The sequence below is a fragment of the Ursus maritimus genome, unplaced genomic scaffold (genome assembly GCF_017311325.1).
Source record: "Ursus maritimus isolate PB19 unplaced genomic scaffold, ASM1731132v1 scaffold_10, whole genome shotgun sequence".
Lineage (NCBI taxonomy): Eukaryota > Metazoa > Chordata > Mammalia > Carnivora > Ursidae > Ursus > Ursus maritimus.
The window spans coordinates 66394716-66417873 of NW_024423344.1; the positions used below are offsets into that span (position 1 = coordinate 66394716).

At 40.0% G+C, this 23158-nt stretch overlaps 1 long non-coding RNA gene across 2 annotated transcripts in view; it reads right to left on the bottom strand.

The window, feature by feature from the left end:
* Positions 1 to 4703: 4703 nt before the first annotated feature.
* The window catches only part of LOC103657588, a 30143-nt gene continuing 11688 nt past the window's right edge, over positions 4704 to 23158 (bottom strand). Inside the window, exons 3-4 of one of the 2 annotated variants that reach the window (XR_566904.2) lie at positions 10536 to 10674; positions 4704 to 4949 (exon numbers count right to left, since the gene is read on the bottom strand). This is a non-coding gene — a long non-coding RNA (uncharacterized LOC103657588). Of the gene's footprint in view, positions 4950 to 10535; positions 10675 to 15440; positions 15637 to 23158 lie in introns of those variants that run through there. The other variant, XR_566903.2, reaches the window with a different exon arrangement.

Consider the following 23158-nt stretch of genomic DNA (forward strand, 5'->3'; position numbering starts at 1 on the left):
TAACCACGCTTCACTCTGTGACGTTAAAAGGCAGTGCAGCCTTGTGATTGGGAGCATGGCATTGGTGGCCAAGCTCGCTGTGTTCGAATCCTGACTCCCCACTTTCTGTCTGTGTGACCGGGGCAAGAGCGTCAACTGCTCAGCCTGTTTTCCTTCTCTGTGACAAGGAGAGGATGATAAGAGTACCTGCCACAGAAGGAGACCTCGAGAGTTAAGTGAGTTAACAGACACAAAACCCTTAGAACTGTGCCTGGAACGTGAAAGCATTAGTTGTCTTTGAAAAACAAATCGAACTTTAAAAAGTTAGTCATCTGAAAGGAGTTTCTCTCTCTGTGCATCATTTCCGTGCCAGGACAACCTCTGCCCTGCTCCTAGGAGGCAAAGTGACCTGGGACAGCCTGGTGGCCTCACCGCGGAATTAGGTAAACCAGCGTGGCCAGTCGTTGGACACTGGCTGAGCTCATCTTTTTATATCTTACAGTAAGGAACCTTCCAGACTTCCATTTCTGCAGGCGCAACAGAGTAAATGCGCGCAATGAGTGTCTGGTAGAAAACAATGAAGACAGCTGAATCGAGTACTAAAAACATCTCTTTGAAGGCGCGAAGGAGCTATCAAAAAAAGTAAGAAATCCTTAAAGGCCAATAAAACAAAAAAAATGGGACTACGTTCACGGGAGCTAGCACCAGATCTACCTTTTGCCCTGAGGCACGTGCCCGCCTGCAGTAAACTGGGGTCTCCCCATGGCCCAGGAGCCCAAAAGCAAGGCTGGACCTGGCCTGGCAGAGGGTGGGCCTACTGTCAGCAGGGCTGGGGGAGTGTTCACTCCCCGGCTCAGGCACCAGAAAACCCAGTAACCAAGATAAAGGATATTGTTAATGTAATATCTTTAAAAATCCAAACAACCAGAAAAGTCCACGATGAACAAAATACCAAACTTGTGAACAAAGCCTGGCTGTTCCTGTTTGTTTGACTCACCACCCCGTGTTACTGTGCAGCGGAAACTGTCCCTTCTAATCCTGGCGCACCCCCCTCCACCCTGAAGTGGGCTTGTGGGGTAGGTGCTGGCCTGACGTCAGATAGGGCCACATGAGGCTCTATCATAGTCATGTTTTTTAATTGTTGAAGTTCCATTCGCTTTTCGCCCTTGGTCCACACTATGAGAGGATATTCTGAAAAGTGTATATATTTTGCATAGGAGAGAATATCTTGAGACGTACACACATTTTTCCTTTTGCTTTAGGCTCAAATATGGCTCTATAGGGCCTGCAATCTGGCTAGGTTTGAATGATGGAAAAGAAAACCCATAGAATTAGGAGACAGTAATAATAAGCCCTGTTCTAAAACAGAGAACAACACTGTCATGAAAACAAGATTCTCCATAGGTAGATATTTACTGTTCTACTTACTATTCTCTTCTATAGAATTTTTTTAAGTCCCGATCAATCCCCCGTGGGAATTGATTTCACCACCCACAGTCTGAAAAACACTGCTCTAGAGTAACTACTAAGAGTAACCATGGAAGGTATAACTTCCAAATGGAAAAAAAGTTCAGAAAAATAAAATCAACCAATCCAAAAGAAGGTGAGAAAGGAGAAATAAAAAGAGAGAAACTGAAAAAAGAAAATACATAGAAATCACAAAGTAAGCAGTAGGAATAATTATAAACGTCATTAATGGCAGTAAATATAAGTAGACTGAACTCTCAATAGATTATTGCCAGACTGGATTATTTTTAAATCTAGGCATGTGATGTTTACAATAAGCACATCAAAAACATAAACACACAAAGTTGGAAGTTGCAAAGATGCAAATATATCATTAAATAAGATAATCTCCATTTGTAATGAAAAACCATTTGACAAATTAGTAATAAAAAGGGAATTTCAATATCCCGATAACGAACATACACAAAATTACACGGGGAATAAGAGTTAATGGTAAAATGTTCAAAGATGCCCTTTATATCAGGAGCAAGGTAACTGGCAAACCATTGTTGTTTTTATTCAACATTCTATAGGAGGTCTTAGCTAGTATTGCAGCACAAGAAAAAATAAAGCCTGTAAAAACTAGGGAAGAAAACAAACAAAGCTCATTATTTATAGATGGTATATTTTTTTATGTGGAAAACACCAAAGAATCAACAGATATTTAGATTAATAAATGTGCTTATAGAATTGCTGGGATTAAAATTAATATGCATTAATTAGGATCATCTTATTTGTTGTAATAGATATATCTTAGCAGCTTAACAAAATAAAAAATGCATTTCTCATCATGTAAAGCTAATTCAATGGGAGCAGATGAGAAATAGTGTTCCACTCTGTCCTGTCACTTGTGGACCCAGGTGCTAGAGATGCCACCCTAATCCATATATGGCCTCCCAAGCCTTGTTGGAATCAATGTCCAACGACATACAAGAAGGGGTGGGGGCTGCGGGGGAGGTTTTTATGGGTCAGACCTCAACTGGGTGGACATCACAATTGCCCACGTCCCATTTGTCAGGAACAGTCATACGGCCACACCTAATTGGAAGGACGGCCAGGAGGAAAAATGTGTGTCCGGGGAGAAAGGGAAACACTTCAGATGAAAAGCAAGGTCTTGCCACATAATAAATAAAAATTGTATAACTGTACCCAGCAGCAGTTTAAAAATTAGCTTTTAAATAAGATATCAGGGATAACAGCAACAAAAGTATAAAGTACCTACGAATTAATCTAATCGAAGGTGTACAAAACCTCTTTGAGAAAGGTTTTCAACTTTTTTGAAAAACCTTAATAAACAGAGGGCTACCAAACTGAAATACTAACAAAGTTGTTTATGGTATCTTACAAACTAATTCTAAAATGGATATGGAAAAGCAAAAAAAGAAAAAAAAAACAAAACAAAACTAAGAATGCCAAAACACCCTCACAGGAGAATATGGTGACGGACTTCCCCGGCCCACATCAGAACTAATTATAAAACTATAGTAACTAAGAAAATGTGGAACCGATATATAGTTAGGCAGACCAATGGAACAAAATAGGCCAAAAACAGTCTTCCCTTATCAGAAGGACTCACTCATGACAGAGTGACAGAGGGACAAGGAAGATCAGTAGGAGCAGGGTAACTACATAATAAATGGTACTTGGACATTCGGTTACCTGATGGATAAAAAAAGTTTTTTAATCGGATCCCTACCCCGCACCATACATGAAATTCATCAGTGCTGATGAGATGAAAGGCTTAAATGTGAAGGGCAAAACCATAAATTTTTGAAATGATAATACATAAGAATATCTTTACCATCTTGGGAGTAGGGTAAGATACATTAAAGTTTTTCTTTAAAGGCTCAAAATCATAAAGGAAAAAGATTGATAAATTTAACTCCTCTAAGATTAGGAACTTCTATTTATTAAGAGGATCTAAAGGAAGACAAGAAGACCCAAACTATGAGAAGGTATTAGATACATATATAAGAGATAAAAGATTAGTATCTGGCATATGTAAAAGGCTCTTACAAATCAATAAGAAAAAAAGGCAAAACAACCCAATATAAAAATGGGCAAAAGGCATGATCAGACATTTCACAGAAGAGGGAGTATACATGGCCCAAAAACATGTGAGAAATGTTCCACTGCTTCAATAATCAAGGAAATGCAACTTAAAACCACATGAGATATAATTTCACATCTTTCAGAGCAGCAAACACTTTAAATATGGAACAAGAGTTACAGGGTTGTTGGGAGTTTAAACTGGTATCATCATTTTAGGGAACTATTTAGCATTATTACCTAGTAGCGTATTGCATAGGTAAAGAGGGGTAAAGATCTAAGCCCCAACTCACCTGTGATAACGGCAGCCAGAGTGATAACAGAAACGGTGATAGAATCTATTTATATCAGTAACTCACACCAGTGCCTTGGTTTGATGTCTTCAAATATGGCAAGAGGTGTTGCATGGCGGTTAAGCGAGTGGCTTGGAAATCATCTTGCCTGGGTTTAAACTTGACTCTGGACACTTACTAGTTGTCAGCCTCTGTAAGACTCTTAGCCTCTCTGTCCCTGTTTTACCATCTCTAAATGGGGACAGTGAGATCGAACATTTAGTAAATGCTATTATGATCACTAATTCTTCTAAAATTTCACTGAAAGTGGGGATAAAAATATCAGGGGATTGGGGTGGCCTAGACTGGGACAACACCTGCTGAGAACGTTTAGAGTTTACTTATCTTCTGGGTTCACTGCCTCCCCAAGACTACGCTGAAGTTGCTGTCTCAAGTGAAGGCCAAGTTTGGTATATCTCAGTTCCGCAGCCAGTCTATAGCTTGTTCCTAACACTTTAATGCAAGTCAGAAAAAACCCCCACAGATTCTCTGTGCAGCTTCCAAGCGTAAGTGAAGAATATGAAGCCTCTTCTATTTTAAAAGCTAATTACTAGTAAAATACTTTCAGATTCACATTTCCTGTGAAATCAAGTTCTGCCTTTGAAATAAAGGTCTCTGGCAGAGCTATTCAGCAACACCTTTGTTCCAAGCAGGGGTTCTCGTTTGGTACAGAACACACTGTACCCTACTCAGAGGAGGACTGATTTAGTTTTAAAGAGGAGACAATTAAAGCATATAATTTTTAACACACATTTATAAATATCTACCCATATCTACTAAAGAGATATGCATGCTGTTGGTGAGTTCCTTCATTTTTGCAAGTTTTATGGTGAATACATGAAATAAGATATGTAAAGATACCCAGTTTAGTGCCTGGAATTGAAAACAATAAACAAAAAAATTCAACCTCAAACAATCTACCTTTGGATGGCAGGTTTTCAGACCTTCATATCATCAAATTTCAGCTTCTTTGGAAGAATAGACTTTATAAATATCTTCAATGATTCCATATGTTTAATTTTTTCCAGTATGTTTAATTTTGATCTTCTTTCTATATGTATCCTTTTGGTTCTTCTCAAAAGGCTAGGTTAGTTAGAGAAGAAGAAAGAATATAAAGGAAAAAAATAATGTAGAGCTTTATGTTTCCTAATAATTCAGTATCATTCCAAGTTGTGTATATCATGACTTAGACCTTGTACCTGGCACCTTCCAAATAATTAAAAGTACTTCACAAAGTTGAATAGGTTGGCTTTGAGCTCATCATTTTGCAGTTTCCCATGTCAATTTGTCTACACAACTGCACAGACTTGCAATTTCCTCCAGATTATTTCGTGTCAAGAAACAGAACACATTCTCTTTTCTTCCCTTCCCGGTTAAAAAAAAAAAAAAGGTGGAAAGAATAGTCCTCACTTGCCATCTCCATTCCCTCATCTCTGATTTACTCTTTTCATTTTAGAAAAGCAGTATGCATTAGTTGAGACTTAAGAAGGTATACAGAATAAAACAACAAATGGCCATGTACTTGCCTCCTAGCCTAATAAGTAACACGTCCAATGCAGGGGAGACCCCTTTGAACGCTTCTAGATCACGTAACTCTCCCTCCTGAATTTGAACTACACCATTCCCATGCCTCTCTTCATAATTTTAACATGTCTGTATCCTCAGACCACATGTAATACTGCTTTGAATTTTAACTTTATATAAATGATGTCATATGATATGTACTCTCCTGCAACTTGGTTTACTCACTCGGCATTACGTGTGAGAGTTATCCACGCACACGTACATAGTTTATGGTCATTCTTTTTCACTGCTCTGTACCATTCCACAGTGTGAATATACTATAACTTATGTCCTGATTAGTAAATACTGTAAATTCCATCTACTATGATGAGTGGACATTAGTTATTTCCAGTTTTTTATGCCAAATCCTGTCCAACCTTTGATATTGTCCATTTCCATGTTTTGCTAGTCTGCTATCCCATTGTAACTTAATTTGCATTTCTCCAATTACTAGTACCATTAAGCTTCTTTCTTCTAAGTTCCTGGCTATTTGAGTTTTCTGAAAATTATTCTGCATACCGATTTTTTTTGAAGGGGGAGAGGTTTTTTTTTCATTTTGAACACAGTCAAATTTATCAAGCTTTTTCTTTGCTGTATAATAAATTCTTCCTTTGAGGTCATAAAGATATCTTCCTAAATTTTCATCTGTAATAATTTTGCCTTGCAAATTATTCCACTGAGCATTGATTTTTGTATATAGAGAGAAGCAGGGATCCAATTTCATTTTGTTTTTCCCTTGAGAATAATGGAATGCTACACACCATTTACTGACTCATGTATCTTTTCCCCACTGGTCTGCAGTGCCTGCTCAGACATTGATTTTCTATATGTATTGGTTTCCTAATCCTTCCTTCTGGATTCAGTTTCTTTTTAGGTGATGTGAATCCCTTAGCAGTTCCCTCTAGAAGAATCAATGAGGAATAATCTTCCTTAGAAATGTATCAAACTATTTGCTTTTTCTTGCATGACCTATAGGTGGATACACAGGTTAACTGTCCCCCAGCATTTTGAAAATATTTCATTTGTCTTCTGTCTCTATGAACTGAGAGATCACAAGTGACAAGTCAACTGCCCATTCGATTTGTTCCTTTATTTATAACCCGTCCTACCTCTTGTAGCTTTATATTGTTTCCACTTTATCTTTGAAGTTTTGTAATTTTGATATAATGTTTCGAGATGTTGTATTATCTTGTTTGGGGTTCTATGTGCCTTTTCAAACCTAGCTCTAAAATACTCCTGATAATTCTTTTATTATTGTTTCTCCACCATACTTTTTACTTCCTGTTTCTGGAACTTCTATTAGCTGTGTATTGAAGCTTCTCATCTTATCCTCCGTCTTTCTTCATTTCTTTCTTCATATTTTCCAGCTCTTTTATTTCTCTGGTCTACATTCTGTGTGGTTTCATCAGGTATATTTTACAATTCACTAATTTTCTCTTCATCTGCATCTGCTCTCCTGTTTAATCTATCTATCAATCTTTATTTTAATGACAACATCTTTCGTTGCTTAAAATGTTTGCATGCTGGGGCGCCTGGGTGGCACGGTCGGTTAAGCACCCGACTCTCGGTTTCTGCTCAGGTCATGATCTCGGGTCATGAAATCGATCCACCTGTCCGGCTCCGAGCTCAGCGCGGAATCTGCTTGAGACTCTCTCTGTCTCCCTTTGCCCCTCCCCCCTAAAATAAATAAATACATTTTTAAAAAATAAAATAAAATGTCTGCATGCTTCTTTTTTCAAATGTCCATGCTCTTTTTCCCAAAAATGTCCAGTTCCCGAAGTAGGGACCCTGTTCTTTCTTTTATCCCTTCGAACATTCTGAACATTTCTTTCGAAGCCCGAGAGACTGCATCATGTGGTGTTAAAGCGGTGTTCCCGTGTCGGTGCGTCTCTTCAGCGCTACGAACCTTTTCTCCTGAGCCGGCCCTCAGGACCACTGTCTTCCGTGCTGTTCCGCGCTCAGGAGCTTCTTTTCCCACCCAGTGTCCATGGCCAATGGAGTAATTCCAGCTTCCTTATGAGGCCAGTGGGCCGAGTCATTCAGGACCACGCAGGACAGTTCCTTCTCTGGGTCCTGGCTCCCCACTAGACAGGGAGTTTACAGACATGACTCCCACCCTCGGGGGCCTTATAAACCCACTAGCTAAGGTATGCTTCCTGCCCTGGGAGCCGAATGGATTGTTTGCAGCATCCCTGACCTCATATATTCATAGTCTGCATGCTCACCCTTGGGAAATTCACTCACTTCCTTGGGAGAAACAGCAATCCTAATGCGTCGACTTCTGTTCACTACTTTAGCTGACTTCCCTCCCAGTAAGCAGAAAATATTCCTTAGGGTTCTGCCAAGTATTTGGCAAAATGTGTATTTTAGCCACCATTTCCATGGGTGTAAATGGAGGGTAGGTATTTCTCAATCTAGCTCATTTAACCATTTCTGAATGGGAACTCTCCTTCCTTCCTTCCTTCCTTCCTTCCTTCCTTCCTTCCTTCCTTCCTTCCTTCCTTCCTTCCTTCCTCAGCTCTCCCAGTCTCCAGGTTGTCCTTCTGTCTCATGCTCATGGGCTTTCCTTCTCATAATCCTGGTGTTCTCCTCTTTTTCTGTTCATACTGCGCATCATGGTCTTAAAGCTTTTGACCCCGGCCCTCTTATCTGAATAATCTACACGCTCACCCTTGGGAAATACATTCAATTCCTTGGCATAAAGAGTAGCATTCTAGGGGCGCCTGGGTGGTGCAGTCAGTTAAGCGTCTGACTCTTGGTTTTGGCTCAGGTGGTGATCTTGGAGTCGTGAGATAGAGCCCTGCATCAGGCTGCACGCTCAGCCTGATGGAGTCTGCTTAAGATTCTCTCTTCCTCTACCTCTGCCCCTCCCCCCACTCTAAAATAAGTGAATAAATCTTCAAACAAACAAAAAAGAGTAGCATAATAATGACCAGCAAATCTGAACCAGATGTGTCTCCCGAGACCTACTGCATACATTTTCCACCCACTGCCTGTATACCCACCTGAAAGCTTCACAAGCCCTTCAATCCCAGCACAACCACAATAAACTCATGGTTGGTCTCATGAAAAGCTTTATTTACTCTCACACTTCTCATCCTCTTGATGTGGCACATTCATCTGTCTCAGGCAGACACCTGGGTAATACCATAAACTGGGTAATACTGAAAACTGGGTAATACTGTAAATTTGCCCTTTCTCTCAGCAGCCACATCCAATCAACAATAAACCTCTACATATTCCACCCATCTGGCAACTCTCCTGTCCGTCCTCTCTGCCCCACCACAGTGGCCTGAGTTCTGGTCCTGAGTCTCTCCCCTCTGGACTGCTATAACAGTGGCCCAGATAATCTTCCACCCCCCTTTGTCTTCTCTGATATTTGTAAATAATTACAGACAAAAATATATCATGTTATTTTCTTATTATTTCTATTATTGTGGAACAATGAAATCACCAAAAGGAACTTGAAAATAATGTGCTCATTTCTGGTCTAATATGACTTCTGGATAGCAGCCCAAGATTCAGCCTTCCTCAACTTTACACTAAAATATAAATGACACTCAGAAAGAAACAAAGAATGAAAACAAAGACTGTCAGGCATCCTATTGCCAGACCATGGGAGGAAATTCCACTAACAAATTCTACAAAGCCAAAATGAATATCAAACTCCATGAACAATGCTGAGTCATGTTATGAGTCTTGAAAAAGCACGGGCAGACCTTCAAGGAAACAGAGACAGGCATTGTTCCTCTTTGTTGCCTTCCTTGGGGCTCAAGGATCCAGCCCTTACCAACCACGACACTGGGCAGCCAGCCGCTTCTGCAGATAACACATGTTTATGCGACCTGAGTATCATTTACCTCCTTCCCAACAGAGCCTAGGTACCTGCCCCAAGTAGAGTAATGCCAAAAACCCTAGAGAGTAACTGTACAGACATAAGATGGCCCCTAAAAATTGGGCCACCTCCCTGCTAATCTCTCATCGGAATAGAATTTCACCTAGCTTACTAAAGCCGTATTACTTTTTACATACTCGAATTTACTAAGATTCTGATAATGGTAACATTTCCTGAACAGATACTATCTATAGAATCAAGTCTCAACTGTCTTGCAAAACATTCAAGGTCTATTCTATAGATTCAATGTACATTTATAACCTTATCTCTTGTTTTATCCCCAAACATTGGGAACTCCAGCTACACAGTATTATTATATATTTCTAAAGCATTTTCTGTGTTTTCCTGTCTTCTTGTCTAGGTTTCCCTTATTCCTTCTGCCTAGAAGACCCTCTTCATTTTTCTTTAAGATTTATTTATTTATTTGGGTTTTTTTTTTTTTTTTGAGATAGAGAGCAAGGGAAGGGGCAGAGGAAGAGAGAGAAAGAATCCTCAAGCAGACTCCCCACTAAGCGCGGAGCCCGACTCCACAAAAGGCTCAGTCCTAGGACCCTGAGTTCATGACCTAAGCCGAAATCAAGAGCCAGCTGCTCAACCGACTGAACCACCAGGTGCCCCAACCCTCTTCCTTTTTAAGCCCACTGAAATATTCCCCATTATTAAAAACCCATCTTCAAGGTCCAAATCCTTCACACAGTCTTACAAAATCCTTAAATTGGAATTAATCTTCCCTTCCCCTGTGTTCCTATAACACATTCTTTGTCTATCTTAATACTTATCACCGTCTGCTTTATAATGCTAACTATATCTTTGCTTCTCCATTAGACTGTGAGTCTTTTTTTTTATTAGCCAACACATACACGGTGCCTTCTGTATCAAAGACATGCAACAAGCATGTGTTGAATTAATTGAAGATGAGATGAAAAGGAACCACAAGAACCAAAGGAGCTTCTTACTCATCTCAATTTTTGCCACTCGATTTTATATTTATCTTGAAAACAATAGCTGGGTTTTGTCACTAAGCCAAGTGGCAAGCTGAAAAGGAACTAAATTATGAATTTCCTTTGAGTTTTGAAGAGGAAACCCATAGGTGACACCTTCCCTGACAAAGGAAAAAGGAACTAAAGGCCACAATGGGGATAGGGAAGGGAGGTCATGGAACAAAAGGAAGTCTCATACCCTAATCTCCACAAGATGGTCCAGTGGCTTACCTCTCCTGTTGCATGAGAGCAATGAAATATGTCAGGAAGGTCAGCAGATGTGACAATGGTGGAAAGAGCAGGAATGATACAGTTATAAATAACCAAGGTGCTCAATCACAACGGGTCCGTCTCAATTCTCTCCTCTCTCCTGTCAACCAAATGATAGAAAATTGCTGTCAATGTTAAAGTCAGTTATGTATTCGTTGCACAGTAACGAATCATCCATGAAAACACCTTTCACGGTCACTTCCAAACTAGCCAGACACTCTTCTTGTGAAGTTGCTGTTTGTTTACCTGGTCATCCCAGAGCTAAAATACCACAGAGAACTCGTCCCTTTGCATCGATCACAAGAATACTGCTTCCATCATGGTTTGGAAAAGCACAAAAGTTGTGTTTTGCATTCCTCTTCCACCAAATGCAAGAGCAAAATTGCTCCTGCTTTTTAGCCATTTATTTAACAAATATTAGTTGAATTCTTGTTATGCTCCAAGCCCTGCGCTAAGAGCTAGAGGCAAATGATGAGAAAAAGCAAGCATGGCCCCTAACCTCTTGGAGTTGACTTTCCCTTAGGAGAGACAGATACCAAAAAAATTATTTCCTGGATAAACATAAATGTGACTGCAATGAAAGAAGGTCTTGTGGAAAGTATATGAGACTCTATACGACAAAGGGGTTTGAGTTAGTCTGGAGAACTAGAAAGCTTTCTCCGAAAAGACATGCCCCCTGACATTTGAAGGTTGAGTCGGAGTTAAAGGGACAGGCCGCAGGGAGGATGAGGAAAGGGAATGTTCCAGACGGAGGGAAGCAGTGCACACAAAGGCTTTGCTGCTGTTTTTAGAAAACAGCTTTAAAAGCCAATCCTTATGACACGGCACCCTCTCCTCTCTCTATCCGCAAGACATTTGGTGGCCAAGTTCCTGGGCTTCTTCATACTGTTCTATTTAATAAAAGTTAATTATTTAGCAGTTTGGAAACCTTTAAATTGCAGACTGTTTTAAGAAGTGGGGTGATAGGGGCACCTGGGTGACTCAGTTGGTTAAGTGCCTGCCTTCAGCTCAGGTCATGATCCTAGGGTCCTGGGATCGAGCCCTGCTTTGGGCTCTCTGCTCAGTGGGGGAATCTGCTTCTCTCTCCCCCTCTGTGCTCTTTCTCACTCTCTCTCAAGTAAATAAATAAAATCCGTAAAACAAACAAAAAAAGAAGAAGAAGGTGGGTGATAAATGTAGGTCATGATATGAGGAAGAGAGGAAAAAAAAAAAAAAGATGTGAACACCTATGAGTGTGTCCCAAAATTTTTTAATTCAGTTTCTATTTTTGTAACTCCTCCTCCTTCCACCACCCTCCCGGAACTCAGATGCCCAGTCACAGGGTCAAAACCTTCCCTTCCTTTATTCTGTGCTCTTCCCTTCGAATGAAAGGCAGCCATGAGAAAGCCAACTCAGAAAGGATTTCATTACTCGTTTTTCTGGGCAGTCTGTCACTGGACTTACTAACTAAGCTAATGAGGCATTCTGATATATTTGGCTTGAGGATCCTGTGATGGAAAAAAGCATTATAAAAATATATATATATCAGATAACAGGTAGCCAGTGGGTTTTGCCCATTTCTTAAAGCTTCCAGTGTGTTTCGCTGATTCAGAATGACTTTTGAAACCATTATTTAATTCGATGCTTTTACCTGCTGGCCAGCATGTCCGGATTTCTGCCCTGGCACGGGCAATACGTTACTCTCCCCCCACGATCCTGACATGCAGGATTGGCATAGCACGTGTTAATTCACCTTTCCCTTAAATTGGTTTTCTTCCTACCTTCACTGCATCCAACATCTTGGGCTAACCATATCTATGTTTTTAGCATAATGTAAAATGGGGTCAAACCTCTACTTCTTGAGCTGGGTTTAATAAATAAAACTAATAGCTGAGATTGATTACCCATTTAGACGACAAACTACAAAACGTAAGATGGATTGTGTAATCTGCAGCTCTATGACATGTATTAAATTTCCAGACGTAAGATAAATAATTCATGCAAATAACCAAGAGAAGACACCCAAGAATGAAGTTGTGCGGTTATCCTTTTAAAGCAGACGAAATAAATGACAAATTTCATTAACTCTTGACTTAGGATGTCCTATAAATACATTTTAACAAACCACTGCCTAACTGAAATTGGAGTATAGACCAAGAAAATTCTGTTACCTGTCCTTATCTAGAGGTTTTCTTAATATCTAGATCCCTCAAAAAGTAATCACTGTGAGTACAGTTTTTTTACACTAAAGTCTATCTACTACCTTGTGATTTCAGGAATTAAAGTAAAGTACCTCAGATAACTAGAGAAGGGGGAATAAAAAAACAAGCACGAGGGACATAAGCAGTAAATTCTTCTTTGGTACCAAGAGAGCAGAACCCAGTGAATAAAATATGGAGTAAGCGTTGAACTCTGCTTATACCCTCCCAGGCTTAAATTAGTAAGTGTAATCACTTAACCCTTCAGCTTTCATAACTTGCAAGATAGGGATAAAAAGTCCACTCCATAGGGTGGTTTCATGGTTCAATTAGATTTGAGGAAACCAGGATAATCCTGAGATCCCCCCAGGAATATATATAAATAAGGGATGATGTGATTGTTTCTTAGGGCCCCTGGTGAAGAGCTGTGCCCGTTGGCCCTGCCACACGGACATTCCAGCCCAGAATTAGAGAGTGGTTAGGCCACTAAACCATCAAGAACAGGCTCTGTGACCCGGCAGTGTGGATCTCTGGGCCCCAGGGATGAAAAGATGAATTTTGCCAGACCCACAGCAGCTCAGAGAGTGCTTAAGTGCTAGTGCTGAATGCTCAGTGTGGGACTCTTTTGTGGTTGGTGAAGTCCTCTCTGAGTGTCTACAAGGCAGGAGACTAAGTTTTCTGGAATATTCTAAAAATGAAGAAAGTTTCTACCTTCCAAGGGTTTACAAAAGTTGTTTGTAATGGACTTGTAAGCAACTAACCTAACTTTTAAAAAAAAATCTTTAGAAGAATCTTTATTATTATCATTCCCATTTTACAGATTAGAAAAAAGCCCAGAGAAGAGAGTTTAGTGATTTGTCCAATGCAGCAAAGATATGAGGGACAATGAAACTCAGCCTCCGGCCTTTATCCCACTCTCTATCCTATTTCTTTTTTTTCCCAAAGATTTTATTTATTTATTTGACAGAGAGAGAACACAAGCAGGGAGAGTGGCAGGGAGAGAGAGAGAGAGAGAGAGAGAGAGAGAGAGAGAGAGGGAGAAGCAGGCGTCCTGCTGAGCAGGGAGCCCGATGCATGGCTCAATCTCAGGACCCTGGGATCATGACCTGAGGCAAAGGCAGATGCTTAATCAACTGAGCCACCCAGGCGCCCCCTCTATCCTTTTTCTTTATGGAAGAGCATAAAGTTTCCTTTTAGTTGCTAAACTTTGTAAACTTTGTTCTTCTCATAGGGTTAAAAGTTAACTAATCTTTACCAGAGATGATGGATTGAATTTTGGAATTCCTGGGTTCTGGTTTAAATATGCCACAATATTGATGGTTCTAGGTATAAATTCTTCAAGTAACCATATGTACTTTGGATATAGTGACCTGAGATCGCTAGGTCTCTACAGGCATTGTACTGAGCTACAATAACCAAGAAGTCCCAAATGCATATGGTATCAAACCAGTCTTTGAAAAATTTTCTGGAAAGATTGGAGAAGAGTGAAAATTTAGCTGAAAGCAAAGGCTCTGCACTGAGTAAGAGGGGGCTTGGGGGAGTCGGCGGATGTCTCTGAGACTCTTTCAGCAGGTTCTGTGGCCACACCAAACCCAGGGGCTGTTCTCAAGGCCTAGAGACTGAGGAGCCCTGTTGTCAGCTCCAGCCTGGACCCTCCTCCATCAGATTTGGCACCAGCACTATCAATGCCAAGTCAACTTTTCTTAAGGCTTTAAAAAATTTTTTTTGTCTGTGACTGTTGGTGTTTCCAGGCTGCTGACTTCTCCAGAAGCCAGTGTGGGGCACATGAGGCAGAAAGAAAACCCAAGGAACTCACAGCTGGGTCATTCCTTGGGTCTCAAGGCCCCTGGAAGGTTTGCCTTCTCTCCATCTTCCAGAGCCTTCTTAAGTTTGATATGTCATATGCAGAGTTTTTGCTGTACTTGGTGGGAGAAATAGAAAAAGTATTTCACTCCATCTTTCCAGAGTTCATAGTCCCCTTAACTTGCCTCTCTGTGTGTGTGTGTGTGTGTGTGTGTGTGTGTGTGTGTGTGAAAATATATATAGCCTAACACTTGTCAAGTTAATCACTTTTACATGACAATTCAGGGGCATTAATGATACTCACAATGTCATACAATCATTGTCAATATCCATCTTCAAAATGTTTTCATACCCCAAACAGAATCTCTGTACCTATTAAACAATCATTCCCCAACCCCTCCTACCACCCCTGGTAACCTCTGGTCTACTTTCTATGTCTATGAATTTTCCAATTCTAAATATTTCATATAAGCAGAATGACAACATTTCTGTCCTTTTGTGCCTGGCTTATTTCACTGAGCAGTGTTTTCAAGGTTCCTCCACGTTGTAGCATGTGTCAGAATTCCATTCCATTTCATGGCTGAAAAATATTCCATTGTATAGCTAGACCCCATCTGTCATCTGTTGAAGGACACCTGGGTTGTCTCCTCACCTGCCTTTTTCACAAGGGAGTGCTAAGGGCGGAGGCAAAGGGGGCAGTGGAAGTACGTGAAAATCTCACTTTGGTGTAAGTACCTTACTCCCTTCTCTCATTCTGTTAGAGGCGGCAGAACACAGGGAGGCCCGACTCTTGGTCCCAGCATCCTGAAACAATCCTCAGCTAGCTTTTCCTCTGGGACCCTGTGAATTTATGCGGTTGGCAGAGCGGTGCTCACTCACTTTAATAACCTTCCAATATGGATTTATTCACAATGTAACCTGACACTTTTTAAACACCAGGAAGGAAAAAAGAAAAAAGAAAAGAATATTGTGAGTCTGTGCACATTCCTGCTGCTCCAGGTCTCATCAGTCCCTGTCAGAGCTCAGCCTGACTCAGACTGCCCAGTGCTGTCACCGAGCCCTGGAGAGCCAGCCAACTCCACCTGCAGGGAAAACAGAAACAGGAAAACCCTGTGTGAATGTGAATGTTCGTGTTTAAGGAAACAAGATGCTTCTACAGAGATTCATGTTTTGTCAGAAGACAGTTAAGGTACTAAGTAGTATAATTAAGGGTACCAAATAAAAAATGTTTAAAGACTGTGGAACTTGAGGGGCGCCTGGGTGGCTAAGTCAGTTAAGTGTCAGCCTCTTGGTTTCCCATCAGGTCACGCTCTCATGGGTCTTGAGACCAAGCCCGCATCAGGCTCCGTGCTCAGTGGGGAGTCTGCTTGAAGATTCTCTCCATCTGCCCCTCCCCCCAACTCACACACACTCTCGCTTTCTCTCGCTCCCTCAAATAAATAAGTCTTTAAAAAAAAAAAAACGACTAGAACTTGAGAAACCGAGAACAGTGTGACATACTGGTAGGAACCCTGATACTACAAAGGTAAGCATACATCCCTACCCTAACCACACTCCATGTGCCAAGAGGGTTGTGTTGATGTTGGCATATCTTGCTGGGGTGACCACCACACTCCTACTCAAGAGTGAACATCCCACAATACTCCCTGACCTTTTGCGCATACCCTTAGTTAAACAAATCATCCCAGGTACATCCCAAAGTTTAAAATTTGCAGTCTCACTGCCATCAAAGGTTAAAGTTTATGGCTTTTATTCCAGTTATTAAATATTTCAGGGTAGAAAGAAAATTGCTTTGTTTTCTTTTGTTTTCCCAAATGACCTATCATATTGTGACGGACTCTGTGATTTTAGGTATTGGCTCTGGTTTCTTCATGCCAATTCTGTTCATGGCGAACATCAGACACAGCATTCTGGGAGATTTGAAGATCAGGAGAAGTCCAATCCTCACTTATGCTGACATCTGAAGACTGAACTGATGGGCCCTCAGTCCCATTCCAGACATATATATGTTGGATAAAATACATCAAATATAATTACATCAATGCCCAAATTGGAAGATAGAAGAGGAAATCATTGGATACAGAAACAGAGAAGAAATTCAAGCCTAGAGTGGAAAGTAGGATAGAGGCTTAGGCTGTCCACCAGGCAGCCTGATACAAGTTCAGGTCCTGGGGAATGGAGGCAGGTTGGGGTTTTAGCACCCATATTGTTCCCATAGTTTCCACCTCAGCCAAGGACCTAAAGGAACAGCTGAATTCATGAATTAGGGACTAGAAGCTAACCAAAAATATACTAAACCTAGATCCTTCCCCTTAAAAAGAATTGGACAGTAAACTTAAGACTCAGTTGAAAAGGTCTGGGGAAAAGGCCAGAAAATTCAGAATCTTTACTAAACAACAATACATCTGACCATTGCCTAAGTCATGTTTTCTTTTAATACTGGTATTAACTGAGACAGTGCAGATAAAGTCAGGTTGCTAATTCTGTTTCTTATGTACATTAAATGAATCATCATCATCATCCACATGGCCTGTCCTAATTAACAACCCAGTTCTAATTCTCTAAATGTGATCATCAAAACTGCACACAGATTTCTTAACAAACTGTAGAAGTGAATTCCCCCAAAAGAACATTTAGAAGAGAAGCAAGCAGGGCTCAGGCAGAATTGGTTTAGTATTAATCAAACTGCTCTGTTTCATCAATAAAATGATTAAGAGCAACTCAGCACTGTTTACAGAGTTCATTGATCAAAGCCTTTGATTTCATTGTTGGGGACGTGGTGTCGGGGACATATAACTGCAACCCGGCTGTAAATCTCCAGCTGTTGGGAGTCTTTGGAGTCACAGCATCATGGCCTGTCCGCGGCAGATGGTTCAACAATGACCATGGACGAGATTCTGCTCAGTGGGAACAGCACAGTGCGAATGGAGTGCCGTGGGTTTGTTCTCTCAACTGCCATTTTTCACTTACAGACACTTTTGTAGCCTACGTGTCCTATAGAAAGCTCTTCTTATGGAAACAGTTCTCTCTGTTCCCCACGTTAAATGGACAGCTTGACTTCTATTCTCCAAACTTAACTATAATAATAGTAATGATCATGTATATTATTGACCGCAAACTAGGATTTCGGCCATGTGATTTATATACATTACTCATTCATTGTTTACAAATGAGGAAAGAGACTAAGTAACCTTCGCAAGGTCATTTGGGGAAGGTGAGAGAAGCATTTGGGCACAGGTATGTTTGACTCTGATAACATATATTATCAGGGATATGCTTTTATGTAGTGTAATTACTGCCTCTAACAGGAAATGTCAATATTGGGAAGAGAGAAGTCCACTGGCAATATTTAGTTTAATTATAAGAAGATGTAGCATACATTTATGATATAAATATTCAGCAATGATGTTATCATTCTGGAATGATAGGAAAAAAGACTATTTCTTGATTGCACACATCTACTTATCTGGTATATGTGGATACTTCACATACCATATACCGCTTAATCCTTGTACTATCAGTAAAAAATACCTATTCTTATTTTCATTTTACAGTTGAAGGCATTCAGGCTTAGGATGACTAGGTAATGTTTGCAAATTCAGAGAGAAAGTAAGTAGCTGAATTCTAGTCCAGGTGCTGGATACTACGTCACGCTGCCAGTGTGACTTTATAAATACATCATTAAGATTGCTTTCACACTAAGTATTTGTGTATAAAACATATTTGTAATATAGTCTTTCATCAACATGCATATTCTCTATTTTGTATTAAGGACCAGAATCAAAATAATTAAAATTTCTCCAAAAAAAGTAAGATCTTTGAAGGATCTGTTACTGATTATAGACCGGTAATAGCTGAAACATTAGGGTCTATGGAGTACAACCCCCTTAATCTTAATGGTGAGGAAACTGATGTCCCCAGAGAAGTCCCAGTTTATACAACCTCTGACTAGTGGTGAGACTATGAACAATTCTCCAAAACAGCAGCTAAAATTTTGATTTGTCCAAAAACCATGCCAGCTGTGAAGATAGAATAAATAAAACAAATAGCACTCCGTGTAGCATAATGTTAGCTAGATTATTATTACCATTGGTACCAACATGGCTGCATTAAAATTAGGGGATTGAATCTAATGGCCCACTAAAGTGGCCAATCTTATACCACACACATGTGATCTTTGTGCTCATTGTACAACAATGACCTTCTCCACTTGCTGAATTGATTTCTCTGAACACGATCACCATTTATTCACCTGTATATGTTCTTGTCTGGTTTTGCATGAGCACATAATTAAAATGTTTCATAAATTTAAAAAAAAATTACGCCAAGAAACTTTGGACTTCACAATACAGAAGTTACTCAGGACGTGACTATAAAGCCTAGAGGAGGGTGACAATAGTATCCGGTTTGCCTGTGGCGAACCCAGTTTATGCTCGGTGACTTAGCTTTACTATCAATAGCATCCCATTTTACTCTCAAAAGTGGCCAAACTTGGATGATGAATTGTATGGTCTAAGCACTTCATTTCCAAATTGATTAAAAATTTAAATATGAAGCTATTTTAGAGTTGATGGCAAATTTACAAATGTGATATAGGCTACAATCCAGAAGGCCTGCATGCCCTTCCTGGCAGATAGGACAGTAAAGAATTCCCTGTATTCACAGGAGAAAATCCAACAGTTTTCTGGGGAAGCCAGGTGCTGTCTTCCAGAGGAACTAGATAATTCCATATTAATTTTTAGTTTCTCCAGAGGACAAGAACATTACCTACATAACAACAAAAATGGTAAGTTGAAGCGAAACACCTCCTTCTACATGAATGACTGCAGGAAACACTCAAGCCCTTGGAGGCCCATATGCCTGGGTCTGTGAGATAAGCTCATCCCAGGCCTCACAATGCATGACTGGTCTATTGCCTAGACCATCTGTATTGCATTTTGTTATTAATGCAAATAATAACATACCTGAGAGACAATATTTCCATCATTACAGAAAGGACACGTTATGTCCTCCAGGGAATATAGCAGGACCCTCTAACTAACCATCTGGCAACAACTCCAAAAGTCATTGTCATAATCATAGTTAGGTTCTGAACAATGCTTGGGCTATAACATATAATTAATGTGACAGACTGACAGCAGGATGCTGTTCATTTCCGATGTAAACCTAACAGAGATTTAAAGGAACACATCCTAATGGAATAACCTTGTCTTTGTCAGGAATATTCTGGTTGTAAGTAATAGAAATCAACTGGTGTTAGCTTAAAGTAAAGAAAAATTTAGTATAAGGTTGAAGTGGGAGAATCATGTGACACATCAGTGGTGGCAAATGCCATCGGCTCTCCTCATAAGGTGGAAAACCCTCAGGCACTAAGCTACCACCTCGGGAACAAAGTGGGCCATTACTCCTTTTCTCTACCTCTCTACATAAATCTGCTTCATTCTTTGGCTTTCCTCTGTATATTAGCATTCTCTGCTGATTTATATGTATACAGAGCCCCCCAAAAGGCATCCCCATTGTAGCTTCCTAGTTCAAGAACCTAGTTCACTTCCTAGTTCAAGTACCCAGCCCTCTGGATTCCAATTCTAAATTCCCAGGAGGAAGCAAACCTGGCTGGCCCATGAGGTAGGCATGATGGGCCAGTGAGCTATGACCAAAGAGAACATAAACAAATAAATATAAACATGGGTCCTCAGGAGCCTGACTTGTGCAAACACTCCCAGAGGAACCTACATATGAGTATAAAATGGTTGTCGCATTTTTACTATATTTCTCTAGTACCGAGGAAGCCTATTTTCTGTTTTTCCCCAATACATTTGGGAATATAGTTGGGCATAAATGGGCACAGGGAAGCATCATGATCTGAGTAGAAAGTACTGCCATCTTAGCACACTGAACTGTGCCTCTGAAACTTCTGTACAGAGGATCAGATCATGTAATTCATGAGGAGGGCCACCCAAGGCACCCACTGTGAACTCACAGCGGGGAAGCCGGTGTTCATTACTTTTTACCCTGTCTGCTGTCATCGGACTATTCTTCCCTAAGCCCTGTGCCTCTCACCATCTCCAAGTTTTCCTATCCTGTCCACACCAGACCTTAGACTGGAAAGAGAGGGTCTTTTTCATAAAGAGATTAAAGACATAATAATATATCTTTAGGCAGCTTGTCCAATCTTGTCATTCAGACATCTTTGACTTCTAAGCAACATGAAAAGCTCCTGAAATTTTAAGGGGACACAGACAAAACGATACCAAATGATTAAGTTTTTTTAAATTATCCTAATTTTTTTAAAACTTGATGGCTCATATCATTCAAAATTCATTTGCCTTTGTGATTTGTTTTATAATTGTTTGTGCTTTGGGGCACCATGGTGACTCAGTCGGTTAAGTTTCCAACTCTTGATTTAAGCTCAGGTCATGATCTCAGGGTGGGGGGATCAAGCCCCATGTCAGGCTCCCTGCTCAACAGGGAGTCTCCTTCTCTCCCCATCCTTCTGCCCTCTGCCCCCCCACCACCCTGTCTCTTGCACATGCTCTCTCTCTCTCAAATACACAAATAAATCTTTAAAAAATAATAATAATTGTTTTTACCTAATTATAATTGTCTAATTGGTGATTTTTTTATTGAAACAGAGCTTAATGTGATTCATTTTATAAATGAATTTACACACAGAGAGATAGCAGATAGGAGCTTTTCTGTATTTTCCCTTACTTTATCAAATTCAGAGTTTGTGTTTTAATATAAGATTTGGCTTGAAAATTAACAAATAATTACCTAAAGGATGTGATCAGTTGTGGTCCTTAAGCCTATGTTACTGCTTTTTGAGCAATTATATTATTACAATTTTAGTTGGCTTTGCTCAGTTTTAAAACACCATTGATTTTAAGTATTATAAAAGTAGAAATAACACCTTTAATAGAGAGGACAATACAATAATTCAATAATTTGAAACGTGATAATTTTAATACCGTTTCATATTTAATTTAATTCAATCAACATGTTTTGCATACTATTGATTAGCCAAAGCACTACAGGGATTAGAAAGATGGGGCAAAAATGTACCTTCTCCGTCCTTCTCGCCTGCTTCCCAAACAGCCATGAGTTTATATGACAGAAGGAGATAAAATAAACATAACACAAGAGAAACTGCAGTATATATGAAAAGTATGCAATATTTGGGGACTATGGAAAGAGATTAATTCTAGTTTGAGGGACACATGAAAAATGGAATTTAAACTAGGTTCTGGATTTGAGGTAAGTAATCTGGTTATTCAATATCTTCAGTAGTAATTTTCAGGATCATCACTTTAAGTATGAATTCTTTCTTCAGAAAATACAGAATTAATATGTCACATTGATAGTCAACACATGTCAGGGTCATCTAGAAGACTTTGTTAAATATACACATTCTCAATAAACACAAGCCCACCCCTGTGTCCCCCCAGATTCTTAATTGGTGAGACCTGGGCGGGGCTCGGGCACACCCTCCCCTCACACATACACATACACAGAAAGCAAGACAGAGTGTGAATGCCATGGTGAAGGCTTTAACATGTACTTCGACGTGAAATATCGTTTCTATAAATGCTCTTTTTGGACAGATAATGTTCAAGTTTCTTGGGGAGATCTCGTTTAACTCTTAAAATTAGAAAATGTATCATTATAGCTAATTTTTATTTAAGGTTATCTTATATGTATTTATAAAATGTACTTCAGTCCTTTCTGGAACCCCATAGGGTAAAACAAAACAAAACAAAACAAAACAAAACCCAGATAAACAAAACACAAAATAGGTTGAGGATAGTTATCTGGATGGATAGCTAGTGACCTGAATAACTTAGTAGTCTTTATTTCTGCTTTTGGAGAGCCAGGCTTTCAGGAGTCCTATAGAGAGGCCCAAACCCACACAAAGGGAATTCACCAAGCCAGGGTTCAACGTCTTACTGAGCCTCAGCCCTACCCTCACTCCATTAGTCACAGATCCAGATAGAAAAACTCAGGCTTCAGACAATCTACAGCCCTAAAACAGACAGCATTGAGCCCTGGAGCTTTGCGTTTTCAGTATAAAAACCTCAGCAACATATGCTATTGATTGGTCTCCTTTCCCAATAATTTTACTTGGATTGCTTTCTTTTGAGCACCATAATCATAACCTTAGAACACCATAAGCTGCGCATTTTAGCTCCCTTCACTTTGTCAGCATATAGTGCAGAACTGACATATTCAATTTTACTCTTGGAGCTCACTCTTGTTCATATAACCTAATTATGTCAACAGATTAATATTTTTTAGATAATTTACATATGTCGTAGCATCTTTTCGTTGGAAAGTTTGCATGGGAAATAGCCAAAAATCTTCATTAAACACACACACACACAACTAATAAATACCAGAGACCAATCCCCAACAGAATGAAGTCAAGGCAACTTGCATTATGGACTAGTTTCCCTCTGTTCAACTACCTGGCATGCCAAGGAAAATAAAAAGGCTAAGAATCCCTGAAATGTGTCCCTCAGCTTCTCTCATTCAGTGGTAAAGTGAATCAATGTTGCCACCAGTGCCATTTGCACTGGTGGTACTTCGATAAGGAAACAAGATTTCTCT